A 16,936-nucleotide genomic window follows, 5' to 3' on the forward strand; every position below is an offset into this window, starting at 1 on the left:
AAGACGGGGACTCCTCAGATACCCCTCCCTCCCTTCATCCAGCCTCCAATCCACTTGATTCCTCCCCATGTCCCCACACCCCACTCACCTCCTCCAACTCCTCTGGGGAAACACAAGCTCTCCAGCGCATGGAACAGAAGAACTGGAACCGAAGCTTCTGGAACAAGGGTCACTGGGAGCAGTTCTCCCCATACAAGAAGTAAAAGATGGCTTGTTTGGGGGCCTCGTCAACCTCCTCCATGTCATTGGACAGGTAGCTGGGGGCAGAAATCAGGTTGCTGCTGAGAGACACCACCAGGAGGGACCTCCGGCTGAGGTCAACTTCCCAGAGAGAAGGGCAGGGGACTGTCCTCAGCTCAGGGCTGGTACCTACCCTGCAGAGAGCCTTCCTCAGGAGGGACCTGCTGGACAGGGACCTGCTGAAAGGTTTCTCTCACACCTTCAGGATGGAGAGAAACAAAAACCCAACTGGTGGCCGAGAGTGGTGGCTCACGTCTGGAATCGCCACACTTTGGGAGGCCAAGGCAAAAAGATTGCTTGAGGCCAGGAGTTTGAGACAAGCCTGGACAACATAGCAAGACCCTTGTCTCTATTAAAAAGAGAAAAAAAACTCTCGGCCATGCATGGTGGTTCACGCCTGGAACCCCAGCACTTTGGGAGGCTGAAGCAGGTGGACTACTTGAGGCCAGGTGTTTGAAACCAGCCTGGTCAGCGTGGGGAACCCCATCTCTACTAAAAATACAAAAATCAGCCTGGCATGGTGATACACACTTTAGTCCTAGCTACTCAAGGAGCTGAGGTGCAAGAATTGCATGAACCCAGGAAATGAATGTTGCAGTAAGCCAAGATCAGGCCACTGCATTCCAGCCTGGGAAACAGAGTGAGCCTCTGTCTCAAGAAATAAGTAGGCCAGGGCTAGGTGCAGTGGCTCACGCCTGTAATCCCAGCACTTTGGGAGGCTGAGGTTAAGTGAATCACAAGGTCAGGAGTTCAAGACCAGCCTGGCTATGATGGTGAAACCCTGTCTCTACTAAAAATACAAAAATCAGCTGGGCATGGCAGCAGATGCCTATAATTCCAGCTGCCGGGAGACTGAGGCAGAGAACTTGAACCCAGGAGGCAGAGGTTGCATTGAGTCAAAATAGTGCCATTGCACTCCAGCCTAGGCAACAGGGTGAGACTCTATCTCAAAAAACAATAATAATTAGGAGGCTGGGCATTGTGGCTCACACCTATAATCCCAGCACTTTGGGAGGCTGAGCTGGGTGTATCATGAAGTCAGGAGATTGAGACCATTCTGGTTAACATGGTGAAACCCCGTCTCTACTAAAAATACAAAAAAAAAAAAAATTAGCTGAGCGTGCTGACACACACTTGTAGTCCAGCTACTTGGAAGGCTGAGGGAGGAGAATTCATTAAACCCAGGAGGTGGAGGTTGTGTGAACTGAGATCACGCCATTGCACTCCAGCCTGGGCAACAGAACAAGACTTTATTTAAAAAAAAAATTAATTAAATAAATAAATAACTGTCCTGGTGTGGGGGCACAGCCCTGTAGTCTGAGATAATCGTGAGGCTGAGTTGGGAGGATTGCTTGAGCCCAGGAGGTGGAGGCTTCTGTGAGCTATGATCTCACCACTGCACTCCAGCTTGGGGGACAGAGCAAGTCTCTGTCTCAAAAAAAAATAGGATGCATTGATATTTTGCAAAACTCTGCCTTCTACTGGCATCTAGTCTAATGGGACTGGAAGAAATCAGGGCAGATCACCTAATCCCAATGTCACATTATAATAGGATGTAACTGGAGTGCTGTGGGTGTGTAGAGGTGGGGAGATGAGGGCAGGCATCACAGAGGCTGTGGGGTGAACTGACGTTAAGATATGTGTCATTCTCCTCAAAACCACGTGTGCTGGACCCCAGGCAGAAAGCACAAACACAAAGTCGAGTGGAGGGCATTCGGAAGGAGCGGTGAAACCAAGCCAGTAAACACCAAGAGGACGAGCCAGTTTGGATGTAGAGAGATTGTAGAGAGGGTGGAATTGCCACTGTGACCCTGGCCTCGATTTCAAAAGACATCAGCTAAGGAAGCTGTTCAGGTGGGCAGTAGGGGGTCAGACCTGGGCTTTAGAGAGGTGTTCAGGCTGCACTAGGAAGCCCCATGGCTTGGGGAGAGGCTCCAGGAGACCACAGCAGGGAGGATTTAACAGTGGATTGGAGTGATGCCAGGGGGCCTGAACTGTGGCTTCTGTCATGGGAACCCAAAGGACAATGGACCCTTGCATCTGGGGTTGATGTGGGAAGGAGAGAGACAGAGGAACCAGAAATGGCTGCTTGCTGGGGGAAGCGTCGTGTCCACTATATTTCCTCTACCCTTGGGGGGTGGTTACAATTCTTTTTGTTTTATTCTTTTATTTGTAAACTGGCGTTGGAGCTTGTTTTTTTTTTTTTTTTTTGGCTTTGTTTGTTTTTGAGAAAAAGTCTCAGTCTGTTGCCCACGCTGGAGTGCAGTGGCTCAATCTTAGATTACTACAACCTCTCCCTCCTGGGTTAAAGTAGTTCTCTTGCCTCAGTGTCCTGAGCAGCTGGGATTACAGGTGCACATCACTGTGCCTGGCTAATTTTTGTACTTTTTTAGTAGAGACAGGGTTTCAACATGTTGGCCAGGCTGGTCTCGATTTCCTGACCTCAGGTGATGTGTCCACCTCAGCCTCCCAAAGTGCTGGGATTATAGGCATGAGTCTGCACCTGGCTTGAATTTTTTTTTAGATAAAGCAGTCTAAAAACATCATGGCATAATGCTATCTTTTCAATACACGGAGTAAAGAGAACAAGTAGGTGAAAGAATAAATGAAAGATTGGAACACCACTTCCCCCCACTCTCCCAAGGTGTTAGACATTGACTAATAGGAGGAAGCAAGCCACTCACAGGAATGCATCGGTATTGCCAGAAGAGGCCGGCACGGCTAAAATATGATATGACCATAACTAGCCAGTACTGATGGAGAGAAAGGAACACGGAGAGAGAGAAGTCACATCTTGCAAGAGGAAGATCCTGGAGATGGGGCAATGGGGGGCTGGGGAGGGGTTGCCCATCAGAGAAGTGACCTCAGTGTTGGGGTGACTGTGCTTATTTGGAATCTGTGGGGTGGAGGGGTATTTGATGGTGGGATGCAAGTCTGAGGAGCCAGAGGAGGGGATGTGGGTGATACGCCCAGCATGGTGAGCTCCAATGGGATCTTTGCAGGGAGTGCATCTACATTGGCTGGTATCAGGAGGGTCTTTTCTGTGCCAGGCAGAGAACTTTCCCAAAGCGCTAGGAGTAGAGAGGCCAGGAGCTTCAGGGCTGCAGCTGGACTGTGGCCAAGGGCTCAGATCTCAAAGGACCGGTAGGAGAGGGAGGGGCCATGCAGTCACTCTGAAAGAGCAGCAGAGTCCCAAGGGAAATGCTGACAAATCATAAAAAGCCCAAGAATAGCCAGGAGTATCAGCTCAAGCCTGTGACCCCAGTACTTTGACAGGCGGAGACAGGAGGATCACATGACCCCAGTAGTTCAAGAACAACCTGCGCAACACAGAGAGGCCCTCTTTCTATAAAAATTACAGAAATTAGTGGAGCAAGGTGGCCTGTGCCTGTAGTCCCAGCTACTCAGGAGGCTGAGGCAGGAGGATTGCTTGAGCCCGGGAAATTAGAGGCTGCCATGAGCTATAATCATACCATTGCACTCTATCCCGAGGAGCAAAGCTAGACTGTCTCAAAAAAAGAAAATGGTGGGCACCAAAACTGAAGACCTTGGGAGCTGGCCGGGCACAGTGGCTCACATCTGTAATCCCAGCACTTTGGGAGGACAAGGCAGGCGGATCACCTGAGGTCAGTTGTTCAAGACCAGCCTGGCCAACAGCAAAACCCTCTCTCTACTAAAAACACAAAAATTAGCCAGGTGTGGTGGTGCACACCTGTAATCCCAGCTACTTTGGAGGCTGAGACAGAGAATCATTTCAACCCTGGAGGTGGAGGCTGCAGTGAGTCAATTTCATGACACTGCCCTCCAGCCTGGGCAACAGAGCAAGATTCTATCTCAGGAAAAGAAAACAAAACTGGAGGTGGAGCATCAGGTGGGAGATGGTGAAGGGAGAGAGAGGGGAACTGTGGGTGTGGAGGCTGTGACCTCCCAGAGGCTGCGTGTTGGAGCAGAAACACAGTTACCTGGAGAACCACCTTACCTTGTCCAACACCCTCAGATCTTTGTCCCAGGCCAGGAATCTTTTAACGACAGGATCCTCTGTGATCAGAGAGCATGCTATTGTGAGAAGCAGAACAGTTTCCCTGGGAGCAATAGGGCATTGAGGAGAAGTGCACCTCCCTGGGGAAAGCCTCAGGATGGTGTCTCCGGTGAGGTGGATGGGACAGGAAAGAATGACTTTCACTGGGCAAGGGAGAGGCTCCCACTCTGAGGCTGCCCTGAGAAGTGGCTGAAGGAGGTCCTGGGTGTGTGAATCTATAGGACAGAGAGCTGGGAAGAAACCAGGATGCCCTCCCCGCAGACACGCAGGGACCACTGCAGAATCATAAAGTAATTTCCGTCATTTCCTCATGAGACAGTCACATCAGGATGTGACCAGGCTTTGGTATCTCCCTCTAGAGATGGAGACAGTTAAGTTTAGAAAGTTAGCAAGAGGCCGGGCACATTGACTCATGCCAGTAATCCCAGCACTTTGTGAGGCCGAGATGGGTAAATCACAAGGTCAGGAGTTTGGGACCAGCCTGGCCAATATGGTGAAACCCCATCTCTACTAAAGATACAAAAAATTAGCTGGGTGTGATGGTGTGTGGCTGTAATCTCAGCTATTTGGGAGGCTGGGGCAGGAGAATCATTTGAATTAGGGAGGTGGAGGAGGCTGCAGTGAGCCGAGATCATGCCACTGCACTCCAGTCTGTACAACAGGGTGAAACTGTCTCAAAAAAACAAAGTCAGCAAGAAACATTAAGTTTCATAGGACACAGATGAAACCTTTCTTTGATTTAGTTTTTATTTCAATTGATTGATTGGAGATGGAGTCTCACTCTGTTGCCCAGGCTGGAATGCAATGGCATGAACTCAGTTCACCTGCAACCTCCACCTCCCAAGCAAGCAATTCTGTCTCAGCCTCCTGAGTAGCAGGGATTACAGGTATGCACAGCCACTCCCAGCTATTTTTTGTATTTTTAGTAGAGAGGGAGTTTCACCATGTTGGTCAGGCTGGTCTCAAACTCCTGACCTCAGGTTATTCACCCATCCACCTCAGCTTCCCAAAGTGCTCAGATTGTAGGCATGATCTACCACGCCTGGCCTTGGTTTTTCTTCTGAGACAGGGTTTGGCTCTGTCACCCAGGCTGGAGTGCAGTGGTACAATCACAGCTTACTATAGTCTCAAAGTCCTGAGTTCAAGCAATCCTCTTGCCTCAGCATGCAAAAGTGCTGGGATCTCAGGCATGAGCCATGGTGCCTGGCCTGAAACCAAGCTTTCTTATCCCAATCGCAGACCTTCATCAAGTCTAGCTGAATCCTCTATGGCCTCCTAAGCATCCCTCATGAGTGATCACTTCTGAGTCCTCCTGCATGGAGAGCTCACCCACTAGGGGGGCATATTTTTCCCATGGGAAAAGTATGGTAATAGGAAGTTTCCCTTTTGAAAAGAACAGGATTGGAGGTGCTCTCTGGGGTGTCCTCCTACCAAGCAGCCTGTTGAAGACCTCATGGTGCTCAGGGAGCACGGGTGACACTCGCTGTCACTTCAGCTTCACCTTCAGACCACACAGGGTCTCCATCACCCAGGTCTCCTCAGGCTCAGAGGTGAGCACCTCCTCTGGCTCCTCCTCTGATTCGTCTGACCACTCCCTCTTCCGTTTCCAGCACAGAAACCTAAGTCGGGGGGGGGGGTGGGCAGTTGCAATCTACCCAAGGGGTTGAGTAAAAACACAGGCCACCATGTAATGCTTCTGCAACTAATCACCTTAAACTCCAATCCCAAACCGCAAAACACTCTCCATCCTCCCCAGCCCTGCAGACTGTTGGCTTCTGCAAGCCATCTTTCTGTCTTTCTCCTTTGTAAACCCCATGTGCCTCTCCTTCTCTTCCCCATTCTTCCATCTCTCTGTCCACAGAATGCATCATTTCCTTTTCTGGTCCCAGCTGAGTTACTTTTTTTTTTTTTACTTTATTGCCCAGGCTGGAGGGTAGTGATGCAATCTCCTATCACTGCAACCTCCATCTACTGTGTTCCAGTGATTCTCCTACCTCAGCCTTCCAAGTGGCTGGGATTACAGGTACCCACCATAACACCCAGCTCGTTGTTGTACTTTAGAGACAAGGTTTCACCATGTTGGCCAGGCTGGTCTCATACTTCTGGCCTCAAGTGACCCTCCTGCCTTGGCCTCCCAAAGACCTGGGGTTACAGGTGTGAGCCACTGCACCTGGCCTGAGTCCCTCCTTGCTTCCCCCACACACTCCCTCAGTGCTCCTTCCTGACTACTGGGTTGGTCTCCCCTCCCTTCCTCCCCTCTCCTCTCCTTCCCTCCTTTTCTCTCTCTCTTTCTCTTTCTTTTGAAACAGGGTCTCATTCTCTCCCCTAGAGTGCAGTGACTCCATCTCAGCTCACTGCAACATTTGCCTCCCAGGTTCAAGAGATTCTCCTACCTCAGCCTCCCTAGTAGCTCGGATTATAGGCATACAACCCGGCTAATTTTTGTATTTTTGGTAGAAATGGGTTTTCACCATGTTGGTCAGGCTGGTCTCAAACTCCTGACCTCAGTTGATCCATCCACCTCAACGTCCCAAAGTGCTGGGATTACAGGTATGAGCTACCACACCCGGCTTTGGTTTTTCTTCTGAGATGGGGTTTTGCTCTGTCGCCCAGGCTGAAGTGCAGTGGGAGGATCTAGGCTCACTGCAACCTTGGCCTCCAAGGCTTAAGCAATTTTCCTGCCTCAGTATCCCAAGTAGCTGGGGTTACAGGCAGCACATACCACTACCACCCAGCTAATATCATATTTTTAGTAGAGATGGGGTTTCACCATGTTGGGCAGGCTATCTCAAACTCCTAACCTCAGGTGAGCCGCCCACCTCAGCCTCCCAAAATGCTGGGATTACAGGTGTGAGCCAACCCCCAACCCCTACCCCCCATATTCCCTCCTGATTCTTAGTTAATCCTCTCTCATCTCTTCTTCCTTTAGTCCCCAGTCCCCTCACCTGATGGTCCTGGAATTTCATCGTCCACCATCTCTGGGGGGGAGTACCCTGAGGTGCTAGGCTGGGGGCTCTGCTCCTCAACCTGGGGTTGCCGGTGATGGCTGGCCATGATCTACCCCAAACTCTGTTCCCTCCCAGGGAACCTAGTTCCTGTTGTGGCCAAAGCCTTCCTCCACACTCTACTAGGAACCAGAAGAATGTGTTATCTATTCTCAAGGAGTGGAAACAGCTCTGAGAAGATACTGTTGTCCACCTGAGTTTCAAAGTGCCCACGGAGTTCAGTCCCTCCAATCAGGAAGGCTGGAATCTCTGATTTCATCAGTCATTCCAACCTGGCAACCAGTTTGAAGAAAAACACATGTAACTGCCAGCCTGAGCTCCTGTCCTGGAGATCCGAAGTTCATGGCAGCTTTTACCACCGTCCCAACCCCAGGCCATTTTCCTAAGGCATCTTCAGGGTCTCCACATCCCTCGCTTCCTGTCCCAGCAGAGGCTGTGTTCTCTCTACTCAAAGGCTGAAGCATGCTGGGGTCTCATCTGGACATGCACATTTCAGAGTCCTGTCTGGTAGGAGAGGGAGCAGGGTGGCAAAGAAAAGTAGGGAAAGTAGAAATGATGAAACCTTACAAGAGTAAGACTAATATGTACAAGAGATCCCAGGTACACTGACTTGATGAAAAAGTTACATCAAAGCCCTCCATTTGGCAAAGCTTTTCTGCTGAATGTTTCCTGACATTCACTGTCCAAGATTCTGTACTAGGGGTACATGCGTCCTCTGCCCTAAGGCATCTTTGAGTCCAAGAGACATTCTGAGGACTGAAAATCATAGGAAACTGTCCATGAGCTCACACATATTTCCAATGGTGCCCCCAATTTCAGGGAGTCCATGGATTACCTAAAACTAGCCCCTCTAGTTGAGCTAAGAAACTCTAGTCTACATATCAAGTTTTGTATTATATATATTTCCCTCAACTCAGAAATTTCCCTACCATTTATGGATTCTATGAATAAAATACCACATGTACAAAAAGACTAAGTCAAAAAAATCTCGGCTGTGCACAGTGGTTTGTGCTTGTAATCCCAGCACTTTGGTTGGCCAAGGGAGGAAGATTGCTTGAGGCCAGGAGTTCAAGACCAGTGTGGGCAACAGAGCAAGACCCCATCTCTATTTTAAAAAAATAAAAAATAAACAAATTAGCCAGTTGTGGTGGCTGGCACCTGTGTTCCAACTACTTGGGAGACTGAGGCAGTAGGACTGCTTAAGCCCAGGAGTTAGAGGCTATAGTGAACTATGATTGTGTCACAGCACTTTAGCCTGAGCAACAGAGTGAGACCCTGTGTCAAAAAAAAGTTTTTTTTTTTTTTTTAACAAAAAATAAAAGAGTTTCATGGCATTCAGAGACCATCCCGGGAAATTGTGAGTTCTGGCCGTAGTGGCTCATGTCTGTAATCCCAACACTTTGGGAGGCCAAAGCAGATGGATCACCTGAGGGCAGGAGTTCAAGATCAGCCTGGTCCACATGGTGAAACCCTGTCTCTGCTAAAAGTACAAAAAATTAGCTGGGCATGGTGGCAGCTTCCTGTAATGCCAGCTACTTGGGAGTCTGAGACAGGAGAATCGCTTCAACCCAGGAGGTGGAGGTTGCAGTGAGCCAAGATAGTGCCACTGCACTCCAGCCTAATCAACAGAGTGGGATTCCCACTCAAAAAAAAAAAAAAAAAAAAAGAGCTATGGGGCTGGGTGCGGTGGCTCACGCCTGTAATCCCAGCACTTTGGGAGGCCGAGGCGGGTGGATCACGAGGTCAAGAGATTGAAACCATCCTGGTCAACATGGTGAAACCCCGTCTCTACTAAAAATACAAAAAATTAGCTGGGCGTAGTGGTGAACGCCTGTAATCCCAGCTACTCAGGAGGCTGAGACAGGAGAATTGCCTGAACCCAGGAGGCGGAGGTTGCAGTGAGCTGAGATCGCGCCATTGCATTCCAGCCTGGGTAACAAGAGTGAAACTCCGTCTCAAAAAAAAAAAAAAAGGAGCTATGTATCTCTCACCCAGTTTGCCTGCTAGGAAATTCCTTGTGAGCACCAAGAACTTTACTGAACTCTAAGTCATCCTTCTGCTCACCTGAGACAAGTGCATATCTGATTGCTTCCTCTGCTGGAAAAATGCAGATTCTCTGAGCTAGGCAAAGGCATAAGTGATGGATAGCCAGCAGCAGTGGCTCAGGCCTGAAATCCCAGCATTTTGGGAGGCCAAGGCGGGTGGGATTACCTGAGGTCATGACTTCAGAACTGGCCTGACCCACATGGTGAAACCTCATCTCAAATTTGAGAAGTTCAGGCTCCAAGATGTAAAATTACAAGTTTGAAATATCTTTTTTATTTTTCTTTGGATGGAGTCTTGCTCTGATGTCCAAGCTGGAGCCAAGCTGGAGTACAGTGGCGTGATCTTGGCTCACTGCAACCTCTGCCTCCTGAGTTCAGGGAATTCTCCTGCCTCAGCCTCCTGTGTAGCTGGGATTACAGGTGCATGCAACCATGCCTGGCTAATTTTTGTATTTTTATTAGAGGCGAGGTTTCACCATGTTGGTCAGCGTGGTCTTGAACTCCTGACCTTGTGATCCACTCACCTCAGTCTCACAAAGTGTTGGGATTAGAGGTGTAAGCCACCAAGCCTGGCTGGGACTTATTAATGTTTTTGAAGATATAAACTTAATTATTTTAATAAATATAATAATTGTGTATGTTTGTGGGCTTAGTGTGACGTTTTGATCTATGTATACATTGTGGAATGATTATATGAAGGTAATTAACATATCCACCATGTCACACATGTACCATTTTTCTGTTGTGAGAACATTTAAAGTCTACTTTTTGCCAGTTACAGTGGCTTACGCCTGTAATGCCAACAGTCTGGGAGGCTGATGCAGGCAAATCATCTGAGGTCAAGTTCAAGACCAGCTGGGCCAACATGGTGAAACCCCCCTTCTAAAAATACAAAAACTAGCTGGCCACGGTGGCGCACACCTGTAATCCTAGCTACTTAGGAGGCTGAGGCAGGGAAATCACTTGAACCATGGAGGTGGAGGTTGCAGTGAGCTGAGATCACGCCATTGCATTGCAGCCTCAGCAACAGAGGGTGACTCTGTTTCAAAAAAATACAAAATATAAAATAAAATAAAATGGACCTTTTTTTTTTGAGATGGAGTGTGGCTTTCTCGCCCAGGCTGGAGTGCAATGGCACAATCTCAGCTCACTGCAACCTCTGCCTCCCGGGTTCAACTGATTCACCTGGCCTCAAGTGATCTGCCCTCTTCAGCCTTTCAAACAGCTGGGATTACAGGCGTGAGCCACCGGGCCCAACCAAAATCTACTTTTTAAGTAATTTTGAAATATACATTATTAGTAACTTAGTTTGTAATGAATAATACTCTTGCTGGGCAATATATCTCAAAAACCTACTCCTCCCATCTAACTCAAACATTGTACCTTTTGGTCAACATGAGAGACATATTTTATTGCATTTAAAAAATATCATGAAGAGGTCTCAGGAATCATTTTGCATCTTCCTATTTCTGTAGGTCTTACTCATAGACTCTTAGATCTTATTCATCAGCCTGCTGATCTGTTCCTTTTCAGAGATGTAGATGCTATCCAACATTTTTCTTTCCTTTTTTTTTTTTTTTTGAGACGGACCCTCGCACTATTGCCCAGGCTGGAGAGCAGTGATACCATCTCAGCTTGTTGCTACGTCCATTTCTCGGGTTCAGGCAATTCTCCTGTCTCAGCCTCCTGAGTAGCTGGGGAGTACAGGCACACACCACCACGCTTAGGTAATTTTTGTATTTTAATAGAGAAGAGGTTTGACCATATTGGCCAGGCTGGTCTTAAACTCCTGACCTCAGGTGCTCCTTCCACCTCGGCCTCTCAAAGTGCTGGGATTACAGGCGAGAGCCATTGCATCCAACCAGCCATCCAATATTTTTCTGATACCCTTGTTTTTAGCATGATCATAGCTCACTGCCGCCTCCAATTCCTGGGCTCAAGCGATCCTCCCACCTCAGCCTCCCGAGTAACTGGGACTACAGGTGAGCACCACCATGCCCAGCCAATTTTTGTAGTTTTTTTGTAGAGATGGGGGTCTTGCGTTGTTGCCAGGCTGGTCTGGAACTCCTGGCCCCAAGGGATCCTCCCACCTCAGCCTCCCAAAGTGCTGGGATTACAGGCATGAGCCACCATGCCTGGCCAGCTTCACGATTTTACTTGTAGCTTCTGCTTTCCTGAATTTATCCCACCTTTGAAAACCTGCACCTGCCAATGCCCAGCTAATTCTGTATTTTCAGTACGGGTGCGGTTTCTCCATGTTGGTCAGGCTGGTGTTGAACTACCAACTCAGGTGATATGCCCCCCTTGGCCTCCCAAAGTGCTGAGACTACAAGCGTGAGCCACAGTGTCTGGCCAAAAACGGGTTTTGAAGTTGTATTTGTGAAGCCGTGTTTTTGCAGGGGGTAAAATCTCAGGTCCATTGTCCCAAGGCCATGGAAAACTGAATGTAGACACTCTAGAGTGAAATTAAGAGAGGAAGTGTAACAGGCAAAAGAAAGAGAAGAGCTCGCTGTGCAGAGAGGAGTCCTAGAGAAAATGGGTTGCCACTTCCACAGTGAATGAAGGTTTTTTGTTTTAATTTTAGATAGAGTCTCACTCTTTCTCCCAGGATGAAGTGCAATGGTGCTATCTCAGCTCACTGCAACCTCTGCCTCCCTGGTTCAAACGATTCTCCTGCCTCAGCCTCTCGAGTAGCTGGGATTACCGGCACCTGCCATATCCTCAGCTTATTTTTGTATTTTTAGTACATTTTGTATTTCACCATGAAGACCAGACTGGTCTTGAACTTCTGACCCCAAGTGGCCTCAGCCTTTCAAAGTGCTGGATTTATAGGTTTTACAGATGAGCTTGAGGAGGTGGGATCTGATTTACATAGGGTACAAAAGACTGGTTGGACCAGAGATGCTATTTGTAAAGCCTGTGAAAGAAGCTGGCCACTCCACCCTAATCTTTTATTATGCAGATGGGTTTTTTTTTTTTTTTTTTTTTACCAGATTGAAGCCATGTTGTCCAGTATTTTATTATTTTATTTTACATTTTATGATGGAGTCTACTCTGTTGCCAGGCTGGAGTGCAGCGGCACAATCGGCTCATTGCAACTTCCACCTGCTGCGTTCAAGCAATTCTCCTGCTTCAGCCTCCCGAGTAGCTGGGATTACAAGCAGGGCCACCATGCCCGGTTAATTTTTGTATTGTTAGCAAAGACAGGGTGTCACCATGTTGGTCAGGCTGGTCTCAAACTACTGACCTTGTGATCTGCCTGCCTCAGCCTCCCTAAGAGCTGGGATTACAGGCATGAGCCACTGCGCCTTGCTGTTCCTCCTCCTCCTCCTCCTCTTCCTCCTCCAATTTTCCTTCTCCTCAGATTACAGGCATGAGCCACCTCACCTGGCTGTTCCTCCTCTTCCTGATCCTTTTTCTCCTCCCCCTTTCCTTCTCTTCCTCCTTCTCAGATTATAGGCATGAGCCACCCCATTCGGTTGTTCCTTCTCCTCCTCAGATTACAGGCATGAGCCACCACACCTGGCTGTTTCTCCTCCTCCTCAGATTACAGGTGTGAGCCACCGTGCCCGGCTGTTCCTCCTCCTGTTTTCCTCCTCCCCCTCTTCTGGCTGTTTTTTCTTCTCCTCCTCCTCTTCCACCCCTTTCCTCCTCCTCCTTATTCATTTTATTTTTTAATTCAGTGTCTTGCTCTTGTCACTCAGGCTGGAGTGCAATGGTGTAATTCTGGCTCACTGCAACCTCTGCCTCTTGGATGCAAGTAATTCTCCTGCTTCAGCCTCCCATGTAGCTGGAATTACAGGCATCTGCCACCATGCCCAGCTAGTTTTTTGTATTTTTAGAGACAGGGTTTAACCACATTGGCCAGGCTGGTCTCAAACTCATGAATTCAGGTGAGCCATCCACCTTGACCTCCCAGAGTGCTGTGATTACAGGCATGATACACTGTGCTCAGTCTTATTAAGATAGAGTTTAACTCTCGTTGCCCAGGCTGGAGTACCATCGTGCAATCTCAGCTCACTGGAACCTCTGCCTTCCAGGTTCAAGTGATTCTTCTGCCTCAGCCTCCCAAGTAGCAGGGTTACAGGCATGTGCCACCATACCCAACTAAGTTTTTGTATTTTTAGTAGACATAGGGTTTCACCATGTTGGCCAGGCTGGTCTCCAACTCTTGGCCTCATGTGATCCACCAGCCACCGCCTCCCAAAGTGCTGAGATTACAAGTGGGAGCCACCGCACCCAGCCTTGGTTCTTTAGTTGACTAAATCTGTCACTGCTCTCAAAATCACTTGGTAGGGGTTATTCATTCTTCCTTGAGTTTAGCTTGTTTATCTTTGTTAATGAAATGTAAGTTTCAGGCATTTTTTCTTTTAGGGACAGGGTCTTGCTGTTACTCAGGCTGGAGTAGAGTGGTGCCATCACAGCTTACTGCAGCCTCCCTCTGCTGGGCTCAAGCAATCCTCCCGCCTCAGCCTTCCAGGTAGCTGGGACTAAAGACACACACCACAACTGGCTAGTTTTTGCTGTTTTGACAGAGTCCTGCTCTGTGGCCCAGGCTGGAATGCAGTAGTGCCATCTCTGCTCACTGCAACCTCTGCTTCCTGGGTTCAAGCAATTCTCCTGCCTCAGCTTCCTGAGTAGCTGAGATTACAGGCAGGTGCCACCATACCCGGCTAATTTTTGTATTTTTATTAGAGGTGGGATTCTGCCATGTTGGTCTGGCTGGTCTCAAATTCCTGGCTTCAAGTGGTGTACCAGCTTCAGTCTCCTGCAGTGCTGGGATTACAGGTGGGAGCCACCATGCTTGGCATGGCTTTTTTTTTTTTGATGTGGTAGCTGGGACCTTGTTATGTTGCCCAAAGTGCTAGGATTACAGGCATGAGCCACTACTCCTGGCCTAGATCACTGTGATACCCTGTTTGAAGGGAATGGGTCCTGGACAGGGCAGAGGCTGTGGCAAGAATGTCCTCTTCCCTTCCCTTCTCACTGCCTTTGCCCAGTTTTCTCCACTTCCATTTTATTTTTTTAGAGACAGAGTGTCACTCTGCTGTCCAGCCTAGGATGCAGTGGCATAATCATAGCTTACCACAGCCTCCACTTCTGGGTGCAAGTGATCCTCTCACCTCAGCCTTACAAGTAGCTGGGACTACACACATGTGCCAATGCCAAGCTAATTACTTATTTGGTAGAGAGAGAGGGTTCTCCCTGTGTTACTTAAGCTGATCTCAAACTCCTGGCCTTAGGTATCCTAGCACCTTGCCCTTCCAAAGTGCCAGGATTATAAGCCACCCCATCCTGCCTTTCCAGTCCCTAACTGTAACCTCTGGCCAGTCCCAGAAAGCCCAGCAATGAGGGTGCCAGGCTGGGACAGGAAACACACAGCAGCCTCCTCTCACCCACTTTATTTGGGGGCAGGTGTGGGAGGACCTAGGCCTGCTGTCTGCAGTAGCACCTGCACCTGGTGGATCTGCCAGTCGATGCTAGGGTACACAGTGCCACCCAGGGCACCACACTGCTTCATGCTGTGCTCATAGTCCCACATGCGGCTCACCTTACTCAAGAACAGGGGACTGGGGAGAGGAAAAGAGGTGGGCCAGGGTGCAAGAAACCCTGGCCTCCAGGTGCCCAGGTTCACCTCCTAGGACGTAGTGTGGGGAGGGGGTGGGCCGCACCTGATGGTCTGCAGCTCTTGCAGTGACAGCTGGTTGAGGGTGACCCCCTTGGTCTCAGCCATTAACACGGCTTTCCTGGAGGCCTCATGGGACCAGGGAGGAAGGTGGTGCTGAGGCAGCTTCCTCCATGCCCTGATCTGCCTCCATTGCTGGCACTCCTTTTTTTTTTTATAAATACAAAGTCTCCCTCTGTCACCCAGGCTGGAGTGCAGTGGTGCAATCTCACTTCACTGCAACCTCAACCATCCAGGTTCAAGCAATTCTCCTGCCTCAGCTTCCCGAGTAGCTGGGATTACAGGAGTGTGCCAACATGTCTGGCTATTTTTTGTATCTTTAGTAGAGATGGAGTATCACCATGCTGACTAGGCTGGTCTCAAACTCTGGCCTCAAGTGACCTGCTCATCCAGGCCTCCCAAAATGCTGGGATTACAAGTGTGAGCCACCAGGCAGGGCCACCTGCGCCCCTTCCTGAGCTCCCCCACCCTCTAGGGGGCACCTCATCACCTCCCCCCCAGCTCTTACACATTCGCCCCTTTGTGGACCAGGTAGTAGGCAAGGTCAGTGGCCATCATATCGGGGCTGAGAGCCTGTCCCATGTCCTCTTGGTGAATCTCTGGGCACAGGTGGGTGAGTGGTGAGCCCTGGGGACCCTGGGGTCTGAAGCTGCAGGCCCAGGACCTGCCCCTCTGCCAGGACGTCCCTGCCTTGGGCAGATCCTGTCTTACCCACTCGGCTCTATCTCACTCTCAGCTTGAACCATCTGCTAATAATTACCGATAGTATTTATGTGTGCTATTAATGCTTACTGGCCTGTGTTTTACTGGCCTTTATGATTTCAGAGTCCTTGCCTTTAGCATGCATCAGAAGTTCCTGGAGGATCTGTTTTATTTTTTAGGAGACAGGGTCTTGTTCTGTTGCCCAGGCTGGAGTGCAAGTGCAGTGGCCATCACAGCTCACTGGAGGCTTGGCCTACCTAGCTCAAGTGATCTTCCAGCCTAGGCCTTCAGAGTAGCTGGAGCTACAGGCACACATGCCACCATGCCCAGCTAATTTGTTGTTGTTTTGGGCTATTCCTTCTGAGACAGATCTGTCCACCAGGCTGGAGTGCAGTGGAGCAATCTTGGCTCACTGCAACCTCTGCCTCCTGGATTCAAGTGATTCTCCTGCCTCAGCCTCTGACTAGCTGTGACTACAGGCATGTGCCACCATGTCCAGCTATTCAAAGGGATAACATCAGAGAACTTCCCAAACCTAGAAAAATATATTAATATCCCACCTCAAGCCATTTAATAATCACACATGCAAAGGTCAAAAATAAAGAAAGGATCCTAAAAGCAGCAAGAGAAAAAAACGACATACAATGGAGCTCTAATATGTCTCGCAGCAGACTTTTCAGCAGAAATCCTACAGGCCAGGAAAGAGTGGCACAGCATATTCAAAGTGCTAAAGGGGGCTGGGTGAGAAGGCTCACACCTGTAATTCCAGCACTTTGGGAGGCGAAGGTGGGCAGATCACCTGAGGTCAAAAGTTCAAGAGCAGCCTGGCCAACATGGCAAAACCCTGTCTGTACTGAAAATACAAAAATTAGCAAGGCATCGTGGCAGGTGCCTGAAATCCTGACTACTCAGGAGGGTGAGGCAGGAGAATTGCTTGAACCTGGGAGGCAGAGATTGCAGTAAGTGAGATCATGCCATTACACTCTAGCGCTGGTGACAGAGCAAGACTCCATCTCAAAAACAAATAAATAAACAAGCAAAAATAAATAAATAAACAAGCAAAAACAAAGTGCTGAAAGAAAAAAATGTATAAATTAAAATTGTTTACTTGGTGAAAATACCTTTCATGCACAGAAAAACAGAATATTATAACTGTTAATTGTAGTGTGTAAGCTACTCATAGCTTGAGTAGAAAGATGACAGGATGAACATATCAAAA

At 48.8% G+C, this 16,936-nt stretch overlaps 1 long non-coding RNA gene and 1 pseudogene across 1 annotated transcript in view; one reads left to right on the plus strand and one right to left on the minus strand.

Annotated features, from left to right (window-relative positions):
* LOC144577262 (uncharacterized) overlaps positions 1 to 16,936 on the minus strand; it is a 31,204-nt gene that overhangs the window by 7,855 nt on the left and 6,413 nt on the right. Inside the window, exon 2 of the long non-coding RNA XR_013520667.1 lies at positions 89 to 257. This is a non-coding gene — a long non-coding RNA (uncharacterized LOC144577262). The remainder of the gene's footprint in view (positions 1 to 88; positions 258 to 16,936) is intronic.
* Positions 2,218 to 3,744, plus strand: LOC118142808 (uncharacterized; annotated as a pseudogene).

This window comes from Callithrix jacchus, chromosome 1 (genome assembly GCF_049354715.1).
Source record: "Callithrix jacchus isolate 240 chromosome 1, calJac240_pri, whole genome shotgun sequence".
Classification (NCBI taxonomy): Eukaryota; Metazoa; Chordata; class Mammalia; order Primates; family Cebidae; genus Callithrix; species Callithrix jacchus.